Source organism: Oryctolagus cuniculus, chromosome 5 (genome assembly GCF_051225735.1).
Source record: "Oryctolagus cuniculus isolate XC-2025 breed Fujian yellow rabbit chromosome 5, ASM5122573v1, whole genome shotgun sequence".
Classification (NCBI taxonomy): Eukaryota; Metazoa; Chordata; class Mammalia; order Lagomorpha; family Leporidae; genus Oryctolagus; species Oryctolagus cuniculus.
Window position 1 is genome coordinate 152211960 of NC_142871.1, and position 20969 is coordinate 152232928.

General features: G+C 48.3%; 1 long non-coding RNA gene across 1 annotated transcript; it reads left to right on the forward strand.

Moving 5' to 3' along the window:
* Positions 1-12029: 12029 nt before the first annotated feature.
* LOC149126793 (uncharacterized) lies at positions 12030-20759 on the forward strand. The gene is made up of 2 exons (XR_016234258.1): positions 12030-12308; positions 20514-20759. It is a non-coding gene; the product is annotated as an uncharacterized LOC149126793 (long non-coding RNA).
* The last annotated feature ends 210 nt before the right edge of the window (positions 20760-20969 follow it).

The following is a 20969-nucleotide window of genomic DNA, read 5'->3' on the forward strand; positions in this document are numbered from 1 at the left end:
TGGGAACACAGAAGGAAGAAAAGAATAAAGTATTTCTAAGAGTTATTTATTTATTTGAAAGGCAGAGGCAGTGAGAGAGAGAGAGAGAGAGAGAGAGAGAAGGGGAGAGAGAGGGAATCTTCCATCTGCTGGCTCACTTCCCAGATGGCAGCAATGGCCAGCCAGGGCTAGGCTGTCCAAGCCAGGAGCCAGGAACTCCATCCAGATCTCCCATGAGGGTGGCATGGGCCCAAGCACTCAGGCATCTGCTGCTGCTCTCCTGGGTGCATTAGCAAGGAACTGATTTGGAAGAAGAGCAGTCGGGACTTGAACCGGTGCCCATATGGGATGCTGGAATCTCAGGTGGCAGCTTACTCCTCTGTGCCACAACAGAGTCCCCAAGAATGAAGTTTCTGGGAAAGGAAACCCAAAGGCTGAGGGCATGACGGTTGATAGTAACCTGGTTCATCCACGAGACAGCGCAGATTCCGACCTAAATACTGCAAGAGATGATGAACATTTAGAAGGAACAGGAAATAATAAAATAGAACAAAGCACTGGTTCAAGATGGCAGCAAGAACGCACGTATCTGTCTCCCCTCACAGTGGACAATCAGAACTGTAAACAAGTTCAGTGAACAAGGTCATGGCAACAAAGACAAAGAGAGGAGGCCCCACAGGCCATAACTGGTAACTAGATGCTCTTAAAAGATAAGGAGCTGAGTGCTGGTGACCAGTTAAAGCTGCTTTCTCTGACTCCCTGCCCTTTTGTCCTAAAGGGCAAGCTCCGCTTGGGAACATGGGACTTCTTGGGGCCTCTCCAGTTTTCTGAGCAGTGAACTAGCAGGAAACCAGCTCTGTGTGCAATCATAGAGGAAGCACATAGAACAAAATCAGCTCACTTCCTCTTTTTTAAAAAAAGCATAAAAAAGGCACCCTGAAGTCATTGGTGGATGATGGACATCAGCTACATTCAAAAAAAAATGCAAAAATAAAAGCTGACTACAGAAGAAACAAATTAGGGAACCGAAAAAGGATTTTTCAAACCTCCAATCAGTATTCTCAGAGATATTTTAGAAGATGAAAACCACATAAAATCAGAATGGGGTGCTACAAATAAACCACCATTAGCAAACAAGAAAGAGCATGTGGAAACTTAAAATAAGATTCTCTCACCAGAAGAGTAGAAACGTGACATTACAAATAGACAGAGAGACAAAAATTAGAAAATATGGCAGATCAATCCTGGCCCCAGAACTATCCAATAGGAGTTCCAGAAAGAGAGCTCAGAGAAAATGTAAAAATAGAAGTTACTGCAGAATCATTGAAGACAGTATGCCAGAGCTAAGATAGCCATGGATCTTCTGACGGGAAGAGCATACAGAAAAATAAACAAGGTAATACTAGATGTAATCAGGAGACAGAAGATTCAGAAAGCACCCAGAATGGGGGAAAAGCAGGTCACCCACAAAGGATTAAAAATTAGACTGACGGGGCGCAATTGGCCCAGCACTTAGGCCACGTGGGACGCCCATATCCCACATCAGACTGCCTGGCTCAAGTCCCAAGTTTGCTTGCAATCCTGCTAATGCACACCCTGGAAGGCAGTAGGTCATGGCTCAGATACCCGTGTGGGAGACCTGGACTGCGTTTCTCACTCTTGGCTTTGGCCTGTCCCAACTGCAAATGCTGTGGGCGTTTCAGGACTGAATCTGAGTACAGACTGTGCTCTGGGCTCTCCTGAGAAGCCACCAGGCCTGTCCGCTGTATTCTCCCCACTAATTCTGTAGCCTTGCCTTCCCCAGTCTCGATGACTGGGCCCTCTCAGATTCCGTCCAGAGAGGTGCCCATCTGTTCTGATGGGTGCCCAACCCCATTAAACCTTGCAGCCTTGCTGACCACCAGTCACCGTCTCACATCTGGATTCTTTCTTATGCAAAGACAAGAACTTATTCCACTCATCTCCACTAACAATTCAATAAAAGCAAGAGAAATCGAGAAATGGCACATGAAAAAAAGTCCCAAATCATTCAATATCAGGGAAGTAAAAACTGAAATAAAGATGAAATGCCATTATATACTCAGCAAAATGGTTAAAACGTAAGAGACTGACAACACCAAATATTGTCCAGGATGTGGAGCAACCAGAACTCCAGGACTCGCAAACATTATTGATTGACTACACAATGGTCCATCCACTAGGGAAAAGACTGGCAGTTTCTTATAAAGTGAAACCTAAACCTGCCTTATGGCTCAGCACCTTCACTGCTAGGTATTCATTCCAGATAAAGAAAGCTATTGGAGCTAATACCTCTGAGGCAGACTTTATCTAGCCCCGGTATCTGTAGTTAAGATGAACTCAGTCAATTAAGGGAGTGACCCAGGGAGTAAAAGCAGAGTTCTGAGTTACAGACTCGGATCACCCCAATAGTTAAGGTGTCAATATTACCCTCTATGCCGAGAGCCTCACAGGCCCTTGATCAAATACCCAATCCACCCCTAGACCTCTGCCATTTCAAAAGAACCTCACGGCCCCTCTATTGACCAGTCAAAGGCAGGCCACACGCACTTTGGACCAAGGAAAGGCCCACACACAAGCTGATCAGGAACTGCTCAAGCCCCACCACCTTTTCTCTCTCAGCGAGCCCTGGAATTGAGTGACAGCTGCCCAACTCCTTGCTCCGGGCATTGCAAAAAAATCTCCTACTTTCTTTCACCGCCCAGCTGTCCGCGTCTGGCTTGCTATTCAAGTATGGCAAAGGTATCTGGTTCGGGGAGTTCTACAGCAACTCCTCCAACCAGTTTTTGGGCTGTTCTACAACACTATGAATACAAAAGCCATGTACAAGAATATTGGTGGCTGGCCAGCGCCGCGGCTCACCAGGCTAATCCTCCGCCTGCGGCGCCGGCACCCCAGGTTCTAGTCCCGGTTGGGGCACCAGATTCTGTCCTGGTTACCCCTCTTCCAGTCCAGCTCTCTGCTGTGGCCAGGAAGGCAGTGGAGGATGGCCCAGGTGCTTGGGCCCTGCACCCGCATGGGAGACCAGGAGGAAGCACCTGGCTCCTGGCTTTGGATCGGCGCAGATGCGCCGGCCGTAGCGGCCACTTGGCGGGGGGTGGGGTGAACCAACAGAAAAGGAAGACCTTTCTCTATCTCTCTCTCTGTCTAACTCTGCCTGTCAAAAAATAAAAATAAAAAGAATATTGGCGGCTGGCATCATGGCCCTTAGAGGTACCGCCAGCTGAGTCCTGGGCTGCTCCACTTCTGATCCAGCTAACAGGCCTGGGAAAGCAGTGGAAGCTGGCCCAAGTGCTTATCACATGGGCAATGAATGTATCAATTTTGGATTCAGGTTCTTGCCTCCTGAAGAGACACCAACCAAGGCTGTAATCATGGGCAAATATGAACGTTTATTGGGCAGTGAGGGTGGGAGGGTGGCTGCCCCACACTGAGAAACACCCAGCAGGAGTGGGCCAAGGAATTGTCCATAAAGGGGCCGGCACTGTAGCATAGCGATTAAAGCCACCGCCTGCAGTTCCAGCTTCCAATATGGGCACTGGTTCAAGTCTCATCTGCTCCTCTTCCGATCCAGCTCTCTGCTATGGCCTGGGAAAGCAGTAGAAGATGGCCCAAGTCCTTGGGCCCCTGCACCTGCGTGGGAGACCCGGAAGAAGCTCCTGGCTCCTGGCTTTGGATCGGCACAGCTCCAGCAGTTAAGGCCATTTGGGAAGTGAACCAGCAAATGGAAGACCTCTCTGCCTCTGCCTCTCTGTAACTCTGCCTTTCAAATAAATAAATATTTAAAAAAAATTTTTTATTTGACAGGTAGAGTTATAGACAGTGAGAGAGAGAGAGAGAAAGGTCTTCCTTCTGTTGGTTCACTTCCCAAATGGCCGCTACGGCCAGCACTGTGCCGATCCGAAGCCAGGAGCCAGGTGCTTCCTCCTGGTCTCCCATGCGGGTGCAGTGGCCAAGGACTTGGGCCATCCTCCACTGCCTTCCTGGGCCACAGCAGAGAGCTGGGCTGGAAGAGGAGCAACTGGGACTAGAGCCCGGTGCCCATATGGGATGCTGGCACCGCAGGCGGAGGATTAACCAAGTGAGCCATGGTGCCGGCCCCAATATTTTTAAAAAATATACCCATAAAGTAGAGAGAAAAGAAAAAATAAAAATGGAACCTGTGACTAGGAACGTCCCTCCTCTCTGAGAGGGGGAGGGGGGGTGGGGGGGAGAGCAGGTGTGTTGGAGCTCCACGGGGGACGGCATGCAGGAGAGTCCGAGTGTGTTCCGTGGTAAAACAGAAAACAGGATGAGGACCTGCAAGTGCGGTGCGGGGTGGAAAGAGAGCAAAGGAGAGCGGCAACTCTAAGAAGGGCCCACAGAGACACAGCTCTCTCTCCCCCACTCCTTTTTATAAGGGAGGGGGTAGGACGCCAATTGGATATGCAAATGGGGCGGGGGCTCAGCAGGCTTCCTGGTCTCAAATCCAGGTGTGACAGGTGCATTCTGGGAAGGTGTGCATATCAAATTGACAGTTTAAGAGACAGCATTACACTGAAGCAAAACAAGAGTTCCATGTTGCCTAAATATTAACTACTTCATGTCTATTTATCCCACACCACTTGGGCCCTTGCCACCCGCCGGGGAGACCCAGGTGGAGTTCCTGGCTCCTGGCTTCAGCCTGGCCTGGCCTCAGCCATTGCAGCCACTTAGGGACTGAACCAGCAGTTGGGAGACCTCTCTCTTTCTGTGTGTGTGTGTGTGTGTGTGTGTGTGTGTGTGTGAGTGATTCCCTCTCTCTAGCTCTGTCTTTCAAATAAATAATAATTTTTTTAAAAAAGAAAATATTTACAGCAGCTTTCTTCGTAGTACCTGAAGACTAGAAAAAGCTCATATGTCCATCCATGGGAGAATGGATACATAAACTGGTGTATTCATAAAAATAAAAGATACAGAATATAACATGGCTGAATCTTGGGGCTGGGGCTGTCGCATAGCAGGTAAAGCTGCCCTCTGTGGTGCTGGCATTCCATTTGGGCGTAGATTCAAGTCCCGGCTGCTCCACTTCTTGATCCTGCTCCCTGCTAATGTACCTGGGAAAGCAGTAGGAACAGCCAGAGTGTTTGGGCCCTGACCCCCTTGTAGGAGACCCGGATGAAGCTCCTGGCACCTGGCTTCGGGCCAGCCCATTGCAGCCATTGGAAAGTGAACCAGCAGATAAAAGATATCTATCTCTGCCTTTCAAATAAAGAAATAAAATCTTTTAAAAAAATAGCTAAATCTCAAAAGCATGCTGAACAGAACACTTTCAGAAAAACTGAAATACTGTATGAATTCAGCTACACGTGTTACAGGATCAGAGGTTCTTGTCTGCACCCAAGAAGACGACTCTGGCTGAGCAGAGAGCAGCGGCAAGCACGCTAGCAGGCTAATGAAAAGGATACACCTGAAGGCCAAGCAGGTGTCTCGGGAAAGAACTGAGTGCCCAGCCAGGCTGCATTCAGACTCAACGGTATGAGTCTGGGCCCCCTCTCCTGCCCAGTTTCTCCTCCCCACTCCCTTTTGGAATACCCCTGGGTGCAGGGCTTTCTGGGTGTGGAATTCCTGAAACTCCTCCCAGGACTTTATCAGCACAGTGCTATTAGACTAACAGCCTCTTTGGTGGAGGGCAGGGAAGATTCTCCTAAGCTGCCCCCAGGAATAAGCTGGAACTCAATGTATAACTGCTGGTCCACTTTCAAGGTTTTTTTCTGCATTTTTCCTCATTCTACCTCACAAAAATTCCCATCTTCCTCAGCCCCTCTACCACGCACAGGCTAATGTCTACATTCCTATCCAACACAAAAAGTCAAGAAATAGGCATAAGTAATTTATGAATAATTATAAGGACACAACTGAGCCATATTACACCTGGGGGGATAGACATGGAGATTTACTGTGAAGAGCTATGTGGGGATGTTAATGTTCTGTATCTTGACATTGATTTGGGTTGCAAGGTCAAAACTTATCAAACATGCACTTAATATTTGTGCATTTTGTTATGTACAAATTTTAATTCAAATGAAAAATATTGAACTCCATGTAATTATATGCATGTTAAAGTGCTTGAGAGTAAAGTGTGGTGATAACTGCAAATGATCTCAAGACGCATAAAAATAAGATCAACAGATGAACATATGTGATTTGAAAATGTTAATTTTACAATGTAGGTAATAGGTATATGTGTGTTCACAATAAATTTTTTTTATTTTGAAGATTTAATTAATTATTTGAGAGGCAGAGTTACAGACAGAGAGAGAGAGAAAGAAAGGTTTTCCATCCACTGGTTTACTCCCCAAATGGCTGAAATGGCCAGAGCTGGGCTGATTCTAGGCCAGGAGTCTGGAGCTTCTTCTGGGTCTCCCATGCCAGTGCAGGGGCTCAAGCACTCGGGCCATCTTCTGCTGCTTTCCCAGGCCATAGCAGAGAGCTGGATTGGAAGAGGAGCAGCTGGGACTGGAACTGGTGCACACATGGAATGCCAGTGCTGCAGGCACCAGCCCCACAATAAAATTCTTTTAACTTTTCTGCACTTTTTTTCATAATAAAATGGGAAAAAAGCAAATTTGCTTTCAATACTTTATCATAAAACTAGAATGTTATGCACAGCTAAGCCATCAACCTAGCGTAAAGACGAAATAAAGCTGTTTTGTACTAGCAATAATGGATGCAGGTTTTGTTTTGTTTTGTTTTGCCTCCCAAGAGTCTCAGGCCACCACTCCTGCCCCATTTTTGGTTCTGGTGAGGTATTCTCACCTCTCAACATCAGGGGTGGGCTTCTGACCCAAGTTGACCACCTCAGTGACTGCTGGGCCTGGCCACATGCTGGGTGCAGAGATGAGCCACGCAAGGTCTAGCCAAGCCGCCCTTGGGAGCTGCAGCACTGGCCCAGCCCCAGCCGCTATGGGCATCTGGGAAGTGAACAAGCAGGTGGTAGCTCTGTTTCTCTGTCTCTGTTTTTCTCTCTCTCAAATAAATGAACAAAAACTTTAATTCCAAGGAGCGAGGAGGACACAGACACACAGAGACACATGGAGAGAAAGGCACGGAAGCGCAAAGCGGCATTGGAGAAATGAAGCCACAAGTCAAGGAAGAGCAGACACCGGATTTCCCGGAGCTGTGAGAACCTAGGAAGAGACAGGAAGGTTCTTCGCTAGAGACCAGAGAGAGCTGGGTCCTGTCCCCTTGATATCACACTTCTGATTTCCAGAATTGTGACAGCATACATTTCTGCTATTGGCTGGCACTCTGGTGCAGCAGGTTAAGCTGTGGCCTGGAGCACTGGCATCCCACATGGGCACCAGTTGGAATGCTGGTTGCTCCACTTCAGATCCAGCTCCCTGCTAATGCCCTTGGGAAATCAGTGGAAGATGGCCCATGTCCTTGGGCCCCTGTACCCATGTGGGAGACCCAGGTGAAGCTCCTGGCTCCTGGCTTCAGCCTGGCCTAGCTCTGGTTGTTGAAGCCATTTGGAGAATGAACTAGCAGATGGAAAATCTCTCTGCCTCTCCTTCTCTCTGTAACTTTGCCTTTCAAATAAATTAATTAATCTTTTAAAAAGCCATTCTGCGGCCGGCGCCGCAGCTCACTAGGCTAATCCTCTGCCTTGCGGCACCGGCACACCGGGTTCTAGTCCCGGTCGGGGCACCGGATTCTGTTCCGGTTGCCCCTCTTCCAGGCCAGCTCTCTGCTGTGGCCCGGGAGTGCAGTGGAGGATGGCCCAAGTGCTTGGGCCCTGCACCCCATGGGAGACCAGGAGAAGCACCTGGGATGTTAGCACTGCAGGTGGTGGCCTCACTCGCTACGCCACAGTGCCGGCCCCTATTTGTATATTTTTCTGAACATATAGTCAACAAAAGACGTTAAAAATCGTGGAAACCTAAATCCATCTCTAAGATTTAGTAGCATGGTACCATGGTCAAGCACATGAGCTCTGTGGGCTGGCCTACCCGAGTTTGAGAGTCTAGTTCTGCTAATTCCAAGCTTTGTGCCTCAGTTTCTTTGTAAAATGTGGAGTTGTTATGAGGATTAAACGATTTGATGCAGGCAAAGCATTCCCAGAAGAAAAAAATTTTAGAAATAAAAAGTGCTCAGAAAATGTTTGTTTTCATTAAGTGAAAACAGCAGTATGCTTATGAAGAACAACATCTACAGGATACTGCCATCTGCGGCAGATGATTCGATACACCCATTTCCCGGATAGGCAAAAACTATCAGTGGGATCAAGATACATAAGAAACTAACAACAATGCTTACCAAAAGTTCAGTCCTCGTCCGTGGTGCCTCATCAAATTCATGTGGACAATGCTTGAGGATAAAGGGAAGTTTGATCCACAATAGATGAAGAGGGTAGCACAGGCACATCTGCAGAACTACCTTCCTGCTGCAGGAGGGGGCTGCGGTGTTTTTTAAGGACAATGCACAGAGGGGAGCAAGAAATAAGGGGGACAAAGGCGAGGGACAGCTGTTAGCTGGACTTCCTGGGTGACGAGCGGGTGGCTGGAGTCACAGGGGTGATTGGGTTTGCTCGCATCTTTAATTCATTTGCAAGTCCCTGGTTGGTCAGCCGTACTGTACTCTACAGGGAATTTTTATGACGGCCAAGTGGGCTTTGGTACTGTTTGCCCTGGGCCTGAAATTTCCATGCCTGGACCTAGAAGTCCCCTTGAGACATCAAGGTGCTCATCTATTTGAAAAGCAAAGGACTTCGTGAGCCCAGTGTTAGGACCTTGGAGAGCCAGCTGTCCCACTCCCCAGAGCCGGTTAATTTTACTGTTATCAAAGGCAGAGAAGAGGCCGCACCACGGCTCACTTGCCTAATCCCCTGCCTGTGGCGCCGGCACCCCGGGGTTCTAGTCCCGGCTGCTCCTCTTCCAGTCCAGCTCTCTGCTGTGGCCCGGGAAGGCAGTGGAGGATGGCCCAAGTGCTTGGGCCCTGCACCTGCATGGGAGACCAGAAGGAAGCACCTGGCTCCTGGGTGCAGATTTGGGGCGTGAACCAACAGAAAAGGAAGACCTTTCTCTCTGTCTCTCTCTCTCACTGTCTAACTCTGCCTGTCCAAAAGAAAAAAAAAAAAAAGGCAGAGAAGAACAACTTTAAGCTGAGGGAGAGAATAGGAGACTGGGGCCAGATGGTATCTAGCATCTGCATCCAAGCACATTTGGGGGCTCGGTTTCACGTTGGTGACCTGTGGAGAGACGGCCTGGGTCAGGGAAACAGGTGTTGGGGGGCGATTTTTTGCAGCACAGATTTTGGCTTTTTTTTAATTTATTATTTTTTTTTTACAGGCAGAGTGGACAGTGAGAGAGAGAGACAGAGAGAAAGGTCTTCCTTTTGCTGTTGGTTCACCCTCCAATGGCCGCCGCGGCCGGCACCCTGCAGCCGGCGCACCGCGCCTATCCGAAGGCAGGAGCCAGGTGCTTCTCCTGGTCTCCCATGCGGGTGCAGGGCCCAAGCACTTGGGCCATCCTCCACTGCACTCCCGGGCCACAGCAGAGGGCTGGCCTGGAAGAGGGGCAACCGGGACAGAATCCGGCGCCCCGACTGGGACTAGAACCCGGTGTGCCGGCGCCGCAAGGCGGAGGATTAGCCTAGTGAGCCACGGCGCCGGCCCGCATTTTTGAATTTTTCAAGTGTAGTCTATGAAGTCTGCATCTGGGAAATGGGGCTGGCGGAGGGCAGAAGACTGCTGGTCTTCTTCATGTGTTTTCAGGGCACACAAGCTGCTCTGATTAAAATACTAAAAAAAAAAAAAAAAAAAAAAATCTGACAAAGCCTAGGCAAGGACACTTACACTTGACTGACGCCTGAAAATGGCACAGAGCATGCAGCTAAGGAGATGGACTTAGCCACTTGGAGAATTCCAGAAGATGAACCGTGTGGGTAGAAAATGAGAGTTGGACCAGCGTGCTGGTGTAGGTTAGGCCTCCACCTGCAGTGCCCGCATCCCATACGGGCACCAGTTTGAGTCCTGGCTGCTCTACTTCTGATCCAGCTCTCTGCTATGGCCTGGGGAAGCTGTAGAAGATGGCCCAAGTGCTTGGGCCCCTGCACCTATGTGGGAGACCTGGAAGAAGCTCCTGGCCCCACCCCAGCCGTTTCGGCCATTTGGGGAATGAACCAGTGAGTGGAAGATCTCTTTCTCCTTCTTTGTATCTCTTTCAAATAAATAATTAAATCTTTTTTTTTTTTTTAAAAAAAATGACAGAGATGAGTGAAGATGATCACATTCTTGGCCTGAGTGATTGTTATAGACTGAATCGTGTCCACCCAAATCCGTATGTTAAAGTTCTAGCTGCCAGCACCTCAGAAGTCAACAGTATTTGGAGATAAAGCCTCTAAAGATGTAATCATGAAGAAATGAGACAAGAGTGGCCCCCAGTCCAAATGACTGGATTCCTCAAAGGAAGAGGGAGGGACACAGGCACAGGAGGAGTACGCGAGGACACAGAAAGACAGCCATCATATACACTGCCAGTACTTGTTGAATAAGTGAGAAGTCAGATTTCGCACTGTCTCTTTAAAGTTTATTTATTTTGAAAGTCTGACTTGGAGAGAAAGAAGGAGAGACAGGGCGCGAGCTCTTCCAGCTGCTGGTTCACTCCCCAAATGGTCACAACGACCAGGGCTGGGCCAGGCTGAAGCCAGGAGCTCCATCCAGGCCTCCCACATGGGTGTAGGGACCCAAGTACTTGGGTCATTATCATGGAGCTGGACCAAAAGTGGAGCAACTGGGACATGAATTGGCGCCAATATGGGATGCCGGTGGCATTGTAGGCAGCGACTTTACTCATTGTACCACAACCCCAACCCCCCCTTTTTTTTTTAATGTACCCAGCCCAGGTCTATTATTATGGCAACACAAGGGAACTAATGTTGTAACTAAAACCCACTATGCCCAGGGGCAGGAAAATGGAGAGTGAGGCCAGTTTGAGCAGGGAAGTACATTAACATCGAAGCACCAGTGAAATAGGCAAGAGTAAATAACCAGTGGGTGGGTCCTTGGAAAACAGCACAGGCCTGTTTTGGCAAAGAAGAAATCACTGTTGGAAGGATGACGTAACCCAAGAGTGAAAGACGGAAACGTGCAGTAAAGGAATAGCAAGAGGGGATGAAGGAGGAGAAAGGGCCGTCAGCGAAGAGGACAAAAGCCAAAGGAGATGGCATTTTATGGGGAAGAAAGGTTGTTGGCTTTTTTTTTTTTTTTTAATGCAGCAGGGAGTTCAAGAAGATGAGAAACCAGAAAAATAATGGATTTTGCTAAAGAGAGGTCACCATTGACTTAGAGAGCAGTGTCAGAATGGCTGTGGGGTAGAACCAGACGGGAGAGCGCACGGCAGGTGCAGGGAACTACAGGGCTGTCACTCGCTTAAGAGGTTGGGGGGCCCCACAGAGAAGCTGTGTGGTGGGGGTGAAGGCAAGCAGGAAAGGAATCCATGACACTCTCTCTCTACCTCTCCTTCTCTCTGTGTGTAACTGGCTTTTTTTTTTTTTCTAAGATTTATTTTTTTGAAAGTCAGAGTTAAACAGAGAGAGGAGTGGCAGAGAGAAAGAGGTCATCCATCCGCTGGTTCGCTCCTCAGATGGCTGCAACGGCCGGAGCTGAGCCAATCTGAAGCCAGGAGCTTCTTCTGGGTCTCCCAGGCAGATGCAGGGGCCCAAACACTTGAGCCATCTTCTACTGCTTTCCCAGGCCACAGCAGAGAGCTGGGTCTGAAGTGGAGCAGCCGGGACTTGAACCGGCGCCCATATGGGATGCCGGCGCTTCAGGCCAGGGCATTAACTCACTGTGCCACAGTGCCAGCCTCGTAACTGACTTTCAAATAAATAAATAAACCTAAATAAAATTAAAAAAAAAAAAAAGGATACACATGGGGTGGTGGCAGGTGGGGCATGGTGCCTTACAGGTATCTCCAGCTCACCAGACCTACCATGCCATTAAGGGTTCCCCCAACCCCAGGAACACTAGGCCCTGAGCAAACAGTGACAACAGTCTGCACATAACCCTCAGCCTGACCAGAGTCCACTTGGCCAGCATCAACATGCCCAAAAGCACACATATTACTGACCAATCAGAGGAGGCCCACAAACACTGTGGACCAATCAGAGATCTACCCATGAGCTGACCGTGCAGCTCCCATCCCCAGTTTCACAATCTTTAAGAGCCCTTGCTTGCCCTTAACCCCAGGGCAGTCCAGGAGTTAAGTGTTTGCAGCTGTGCCCCTTGCTCTGCACTTTGTAATAACGAAGTCTGCTTCTCTGCTATCAGTGACTGGCTCTCTGTGTGTGGGGTGAGTGGATCCAGATGGGTGGGTTCTGCCGCAGAAGTGGAGTTGCCAGATCCAAGGGTGTTTGTTTGACATTGACAGAGTGCTCAGATGTCCTCAGTGCTGGTATAGTCCCCTAGGAATTCACTCCCGCCTCGACAGTGCTCTGTACCCCAGAGGGCTGATCTCTGATACTTTGCTGCCAACTTCCAATTGACCAGGTGCATGGCTCTTGTGAGGCGGTCCCAGCCGGCGGCCCCTACTCCACAATGTACCAGCACAAGCTCTCACCTTCCCCAGTCAGGTCTGATGGAAACTACTACCTGGGGTTGCCTGTCGTTGGGTGCTTCACCTGAACCCTCCACGCAGCTCTGTAAACAGTCTTCCATCCATGACGCTTTCAACAAGTGATGTGAAGGTTAGGCTGTCCCAGTTACACTCCCACAATTTCACTTTAAGTCATGTCAAATGTTTTGAAGATTTTTTTCTAGGGGCTGGCGTTGTGACATGGCAGGTTAAGCCACTGCCTATGACATTGGCATTCATATGAGCACTGGTTGGAGACTTGGCTGTTCCACTTCTGATTCAGCTCCCTGCTAATGTGTCTGGGAAAGCAGAAGCAGCTGGCCCAAGTGCTTGGGCGCCTGCACCCATGTGGGAGACCCAGATGGAGTTCCAGGCTCTTGGCTTCAAAGGCCCTATGTAGATGCTCAGTCTCAGGTCTAAGAATTCACCCTACAGATAAACTCAAGTATATAAACCTAGAATCTAAAAGACAGCAGTATTTCTTACTTGTTGAGTGCTTGCTATGTATGAGCAACAGGCAAGGCTTTGTGCGTTTAATCCTTTAAGAACCTTATGAGTTTGGTGCTGTGGTTATCTGCATCTTACACTTGAGGCAGTATGGTGAAGCTAAGACGTTTGCCTCTGGTCTCAGAGTTAGTAAGTGGAAGCACCGGGATTTAAACTCTATGACCCCAGTGTGGAGCTATAAGGAAGTCCAAAGCAGTACTGTTTGAAAACAGACTGAACACAGACCTCAATGACCTTACTTTGAGGACTGGGTAAATAAATTTATGGTATATCTTATACAAAGAAGTTCCACATGGCTTTAAAAATAATGGAATAGCTCTACATGTGTGGATGTAGAAAAGTCTCTGAGAAACACAGTAGGTGAGGAGGAAAAGCAAAAGTGCAGAACATGGCACACCTATGTACTCCTTTATATATAAACATGAGACACTGTTTTCAAAATCTGGGAGACAGAGCTCCAATTCTTTGTCTCACTCCTCAAATGCCAACAACAGGCTGGCCAGATCAAAGTCTGAAGTCAGGAATTCAACCCAAGTCTCCCACAAGAGAGGCAGGGATCCAACTACTTGTGTCTCCAAGGGTGTGCATTAGCAGGAAGCTGGAATCAGAAGTGGAGCTGGGACTGGAACCCAGGCACTCCAATATGGATGCAGGGGTCCCAGGTGGCATCTTAACTGCTAGGCCAAATGCCCACAACCCTGAAAGACACATTTCTATGTTCTCTCCAAAGAAGGACTGATAATTGAGGGAGAATTTTTTCTGTATATACTTTTTAGGGCTGTTCCAGTGTGCACTTTTCTATTAAGACACGTAATTAAACAAAATGTCACACAGCTACACATGCAAACATGTGTAAAGTTCCCAAAACAGTAAGTTTTCTTTAAAAAGATTTATTTTAGGTGGCCAGTGTTGTGGAGTAGTGGGTAAAGCTGCTGCCTATATAGGCACTGGTTTGAGTCCTGGCTGCCCCTCTTCCAATCCAGCTCTCTGCTGTGGCCTGGGATAGCAGTGTAAGATGGTCCAAGTGCTTGGGCCCCTGCATATGCGTGGGAGACCCAGAGGAAGCTCCTGGCTTCAGATCAGCGCAGCTCTGGCCATCGTAGCCAACTGGGGAGTGAACCAGCAGATGGAAGACCTCTCTCTCTGCCTCTCCTTCTTTCCCTGTGTAACTCTTTCTAGTAAATAAATAAATCTTTAAAAAATATTTTATTTGAAAGAAAGAATTACTGAGAGAAGGAGACAGATCTCCCATTCACTGGTTCATATCCTAAATGGCTGCAATAGCCAAAGCTTAGAGCCTGGAACTCCATCAAGGTCCCCTATGTGGGTGGCAGGGGCCCAAGCACTAGGGCCATCTTCTGCTGCTTTCCCAAGCACATTAGCAGGGAGCTGGACCAGAAGTGGAACAGGGACTGGTACTGTGGCATAACAGATTAAGCCACTGTCGGCTCTGTCGGCATCCCATATGGGCACTGGTTCAAGTCCTAGCTGCTCCACTTGCAATCCAGCTCCCTGCTAATGCCTGGGAAAGCAGAGGATAGTGCAACTACTTGGAAGATGGCGCTTGCGCTCTCTTGCTCGCTCTCTCTGGCTCTGCCTTTCAAATAAATCTTTAAAAAAGTAGAGCAGCTGGGACTTGAACCAGCACCCACAAGGGATGATGCCGGCCCAGTAACAGGTAACATTTATTGAGCTGTGTTCTAAATGTTTTACATAGCTTACCTCACGGAGTATTCAAAAGTACCCTGTAATGTGGGTATTATTGCAGCACTATTCACAACAGCCAAGAAATAGAAACAACCTAATTATCTACCCACTTAAGGAATGAATGGGAAGTGTGGTGTATATATACAACTACAAAAAATGGTAAATAAGGGGCTGGCGATGTGGTGCAGTGGGTTAAGTCACTGCTTGGAATTCTGATATCCCATAGTAGAATGCCAGTTCTACCTCTGCTTCCAATCCAGCTCCCTGCTAATGCTCTTGGGAAACATTGGATGATGGCCCATGTTTCTGGGCTCCTGCCACCCACAGGGAGACCTGGATGGAATTCTGGGCTCCAGGCTTCACCCTGGCCCAGCGGTGGCTGTTGTAGGCATTTGGGGAGTGAAACAGAAGACAGAAATCTCTCATTCTATCACTCTGCCTTCCAAATAAAAAGCTCAATCTTTTTTTTTTTTTTAAAAGATGAAATATTGTCCTTTGCAACAATATGGATGGAATTGGAGGTCATTATGTTAAGTGAAGTAACCCAAGTACAGAAGAATAAGTATTACATGATGTCACTCATATGTGGAGTCTAAAAAAAGATGACCTCACAGAAACTAAAAATAGAATTTTGAGCCCAGTGACTGGAGAAGGAAAGACACAGAGGGGAGTGGGGGATGGTTCACTAACAGGCACTATGTTACAGCTGGATAGGAGTAAGACATCGTGAGGTTCTATTGCATACTAGGTGACTATACTGTACTGTATGCTTATTTATAAAAATAACTGAAAAAGATAGGATTTTGAATGTTTACCATAAGTAAATTATTAAATGTTTGAAGAGATAAATATATTTACCCTGATTGGACATTACACAGAGTATACATGTATCAAAACATTACACGCACAATTTTTTTGTGTATGTGTTTCAGATTGCTTATAGAATTTCAAATAAATATGGGCCAGCGCCGCGGCTCACTAGGCTAATCCTCCGCCTTAAGGCGCCGGCACACCGGGTTCTAGTCCTGGTCGGGGCGCCGGATTCTGTCCCAGTTGCCCCTCTTCCAGGCCAGCTCTCTGCTGTGGCCAGGGAGTGCAGTGGAGGATGGCCCAAGTGCTTGGGCCCTGCACCCCATGGGAGACCAGGATAAGCACCTGGCTCCTGGCTTCGGATCAGCACGATGCGCAAAAAGGAAGACCTTTCTCTCTGTCTCTCTCTCTCACTGTCCACTCTGCCTGTCAAAAAAAAAATAGAATTTTAAATAAATAAAAAACACAGGAACTCAGTAGCAGAAATTTAGAAATTTGGCCCAGGCAGAAGGAGAGGAAGGAAGGAAGGAAGGAAGGAAGGAAGGAAGGAAGGAAGGAAAGGCAGAGAGAAGCAGAAAGAGAAACCTTTCCCATACACTAGTTTGTCCTGAGATGCCCACAACAGCCAAGGTTGGGGCAGGCTTGCTCCAGAAACCCAGGATGCCATCCGGGTCTCCCCATCGCCTGTCAGGGGTCCCAGTACTTGTGTCATCCCTGCTGCACCCCAGGGTGCACAGTAACAGGAAACTGGAATTGGAGGAGCTGCACTCAAACCCTGTGAGCATTCCAGGCAGCATCTCAACCATCGCAACTGATGCCTACCCCAAGCTTCTAATTTGATTCGTCATGTTTATGAGCTGTAAACAAGCCTGGCCACCCCTTTCCTGTTTTTGTAAAAAAAGAATTTTTAAAAATCTAAATTCATTTTTTTTATAAAAAGATTTATTTACTTGAAAGTCAGAGTTACACAGAGAGAGGAGGAGAGGCAGAGAGAGAGAGAGAGGTCTTCCATCCGCTGGTTCACTCCCCAGTTGGCTGCAAAGGAGCCGCGCAGATCCGAAGCCAGGAGCCAGGAGTTTCCTCCAGGTCTCCCAGGTGGGTGCAGGGGCCCAAGGACTTGGGCCATCCTCCACTGCCTTCCTGGGCCACAGCAGAGAGCTGGATCAGAAGAGGAGAAGCCAGGACTTGAACTGGCACCCATATGGGATGCTGGCACTGCAGGCAGTGGCTTTACCCACTATGCCACAGCACCAGAACCGTGAATTCATTTCTTTACATTTATTCTTGTCAAAATATCAACCTGTTTGCCTATTTTTATTGAATTTTTGTTTTTATGAAGTTTTTTTTAAAAGGACTTATTTTATTTATTTGAAAGGTAGAGCTACAGAGAGAGAGAGAGAGAGAGAGAGAGAGAGAATATTCCACCTGCTGGTTCACTCCCCAAATGGCTGCCACGGCTGGAGCCAGGACTTTTTCCAGGTCTCCCACGTTGGTGCAGGGGCCCAAGCATTTGAGCCACCCTCCACTGCTTTCCCAGGCACATTAGCAGAGAGCTGGATTGAAGTGGAGCAGCCAGGACTTAAACTGACTGCCACATGGGAGACTGGCATTGCAGACTATGCCATAACCCACTATGCCACAATGCCAGCCTCTCTATTAAAAGTAGTGTTTATCCACTTATTCATATAGATAAGCACGTGCTTTGTTTTCTTGTTTCTTCTGTAACCAGCGGTAGGCATCAAGATCTGGCACTTGAATCTTCTCTGCACCCTGTTGTCAATACTTCAGCGTCTGTACCAGTTACATTTAATCTGGACATACAGGTCTGGCTGATGCTGATGCTGGATGAACTTCTTGGTTGTTTTTTTTTTTTTTTTTTTTTTTTTTTTTTGAGGATCTTGGGTTTCACAGGGGCCTGAGGACAGCCATGACGATGATAAGACTGTCATCTCCAGGCCGGCGCTGCGGCTCACTAGGCTAATCCTCTGCCTTGCGGCGCCAGCACACCATGTTCTAGTCCCAGTCTGGGCGCCGGATTCTGTCCCGGTTGCCCCTCTTCCAGGCCAGCTCTCTGCTGTGGCCAGGGAGTGCAGTGGAGGATGGCCCAAGTGCTTGGGCCCTGCACCCCATGGGAGACCAGGAGAAGCACCTGGCTCCTGCCATCGGATCGGCACGGTGCGCCGGCCGCAGCGCGCCGGCCGCGGCGGCCATTGGAGGGTGAACCAACAGCAAAAAGGAAGACCTTTCTCTCTGTCTCTCTCTCTCTCTCATTGTCCACTCTGCCTGTAAAAAAAAAAAAAAAAAAAAAAAAAAGACTGTCATCTCCATAGGCAGTGCTAAGGAAGAGAGCAAGAAATGCATTTATTATTTATTTTCATTTTTTATCTGAAAGGCAGGAAGAGAGAGAGAGAGAGAGAGATGTTCTGTCTGCTGGTTCATTCATCAAATACTGACAACAGCCAAAGCTGGGCCAGGCTGAAGCCAGGAGCCCGGAACTCCATCCAGGTCTCCCACATAGGTAGCAGGGACCACAGTACTGGAGCCATCACCCGCTGCCTCCCAGGGGGTGCGTTAGCAGGAAGCTGGAATCAGAAGCAGAGACAGGACTTGCATCCAGACACTAATTATGGATGCAGGTGTCCCATGCAGCACCTTTAAATGCTGCCCTTCATGGAATTTTTAGAAATCTACTTTCCAGAAATCAATCCTATATATAAATTCTGGAAAGAGGAAACATGCATTGAGCAAATAGGAAATTGAACGACCTGCCCTAACTGTCCTCGCACCTGAGGATACCTGCCTTTGTCATTTCATAGCCTGTTTAGCTGAACCTTGCTTACCACTAGAACTCCTTTTTCATTCAGGTGCCCATTTAAAACTTATTTATCCAGTCCTTTTGCAAGAAAATGGTCTTTCTTGAAGTGGTAGAAAGTAACTCCATTATTGTGGCCCCGCAGGCCTTGGTCTTTTCGTTACACTTGTTTCTTTTTTCTTTTTCTTTTTTTTTTTTTTTTTTTTTTTGACAGGCAGAGTGAGAGAGAGAGAGAGAGAGAGAAAGGTCTTCCTTTTTTGCCATTGGTTCACCCTCCAATGGCCGCCTCACCGTGCGGATCCGATGGCAGGAGCCAGGTACTTCTCCTGGTCTCCCATGGGGTGCAGGGCCCAAGCACTTAGGCCATCCTTCACTGTACTCCCTGACTACAGCAGAGAGCTGGCCTGGAAGAGGGGCAACTGGGACAGAATCTGGCGCCCGGACCGGGATTAGAACCCGGTGTGCTGGCGCCGCAAGGCAGAGGATTAGCCTAGTGAGCCATGGCGCCGGTGTACACGTGTTTCTAACTGACACGATTGAAGCTGCGGTAGAGGCCTTCCCAAGGTCAGAAGAAGAATAAGGGAGGAGTCTGTCCTGGGAATGAGATGTGGCTGCTATCCGCTTGCCTATGAGTGCTTCAGCTGCTGTCCCTGTCTGCTTATATGGAACCATTTCAGGCTCTGCTCGTCAGTACAGAGCAATGGTGTTCAACCTCGCCAGATAGCTCAGTATGTGTGTGAAAAACAAACCATCATTAGTAACTACCTACACATGGGCCGCATTGTATCAATTCCTATGGCTGCCATGTAACATTAGAATATGCAATCAAGGCTGGCGCTGTGGCTCACTAGGCTAATCCTCCGCCTTGCGGCGCCGGCACACCGGATTCTAGTCCCGGTCGGGGCACCAGATTCTGTCCCGGTTGCCCCTCTTCCAGGCCAGCTCTCTGCTGTGGCCAGGGAGTGCAGTGGAGGATGGCCCAAGTGCTTGGGCCTGCACCTGCATGGGAGACCAGGAGGAAGCACCTGGCTCCTGGCTTTGGATCAGTGAAGCGCGCCAGCCGTAGTGGCCATTTGGGGGTGAATCAACAGAAGGAAGACCTTTCTGCTCTCTCTCTCTCACTGTCTATAACTCTCTCTCTGTCTCTCTGCAAAAAATAAAATAAAATAAAAAGAATATGCAATCAAATGTATGCATGTAGCCATATAAGGGAGACAAAGGCTAAAACCATGTATAAGGAAAAACCCCTCTTTGTTCTGGGCTCAGGCTTTTGGATAAGAAATTCCACCTGGGCCTTATGCCAGCATAACTAATAAAGACTACTTGCTGTTCAAGGCCTTGGTGTCTTGTCTCTGTACATGAATCCTGCTACACTATCTCTAAAGCTTCATTCCTTCTGATTTCCGTTTAGTTTGAGGTGTTAAGCCTCCAACGTAAATACAACGCTCAGGCCAACTCTGGGCGAAGGCGTGTTTGGGGCTGCCTGGGAGCTAAGAAAGGCTTTTATATCTTTTTAATGATTATAACAAACAAATGAACAAAGGCTATCAATAGAGAAGCCATAAAATATTTGCTCCCTCGCTCTTTACAGAAAGAATCTTGCTAAGCTCTGAAAGAAAATGGTCAATAATTCCCCTTCTCTCTCCAGCTAAGTCAGAGAATAGGAATTATCCTAAACTTTGGTAAAAGTGTTAGGCAGGAAGTTAGGTATGAGCTTATGTGTGTGTGACAAAGGCCTCCGGAGAAGACTTCTACGTCCAGCATATGCATCCACATCTCAAAGTTATCCCGATAATGCTTCAGGGGCAGGGCAGGATGCGAACACTGGGCTGCCCCTTCTACCTGACAACCTGCCAGGTGGGGGTCCCCGCCCCTTCTGCCTGACGAATCTTCCACAATCTCCCAGATGCAGCCCAGGATCTGCATTTCAAACACCCTGCTCTGATCCCCATTCTCTAGGGGGTCCTGCTCACCCTTCCTCTGAACCCGGGATGGCGCCAGCTAGGCTTCCTCCTGTCTGATACCTTCAAGGGAAAACTCAGATAGGAGCTTCTTAGTATTTACAGCCATAAAATTCTTTGTTTCAGGAGGAAATGTGTGAAGACAGAGACCCATCTCCTTAAAAACCCCCGGCCTCAACCGGACAGGGCTCTCTGCCCTCTGCCTCTCTGCTGAGCCGCCCACCTGGTCTGGCCAGGTGTAATCTCTCCTCTCAACATGTAACCTCGCTCCTTCCCCCCCCCCCCAGTCTCTCAGGCTCTGTCTGGAGGGGTGCCCATCCATCCTTATGGATGTCCCTTCCCTAATAAACCTTGCTATTTTACCTCCCACTACTCTCTGTCTCACGCCTGAATTCTTTCTTGTGCGAAGACAAGAACCCTGCAATTTCTCCGGTAACAAAAGGAACTCATAGCTGTTAAATTGATTGGCGGCCACTGGTTTGGACTGAGCCCCTGTATCGTGCTCTAACAGACCCAACCAAAATGGGGTCACTTGTGCTAAAGTCCTGAACGCTCCAGCCAAGTAAGCTGAGACAGAGGAAG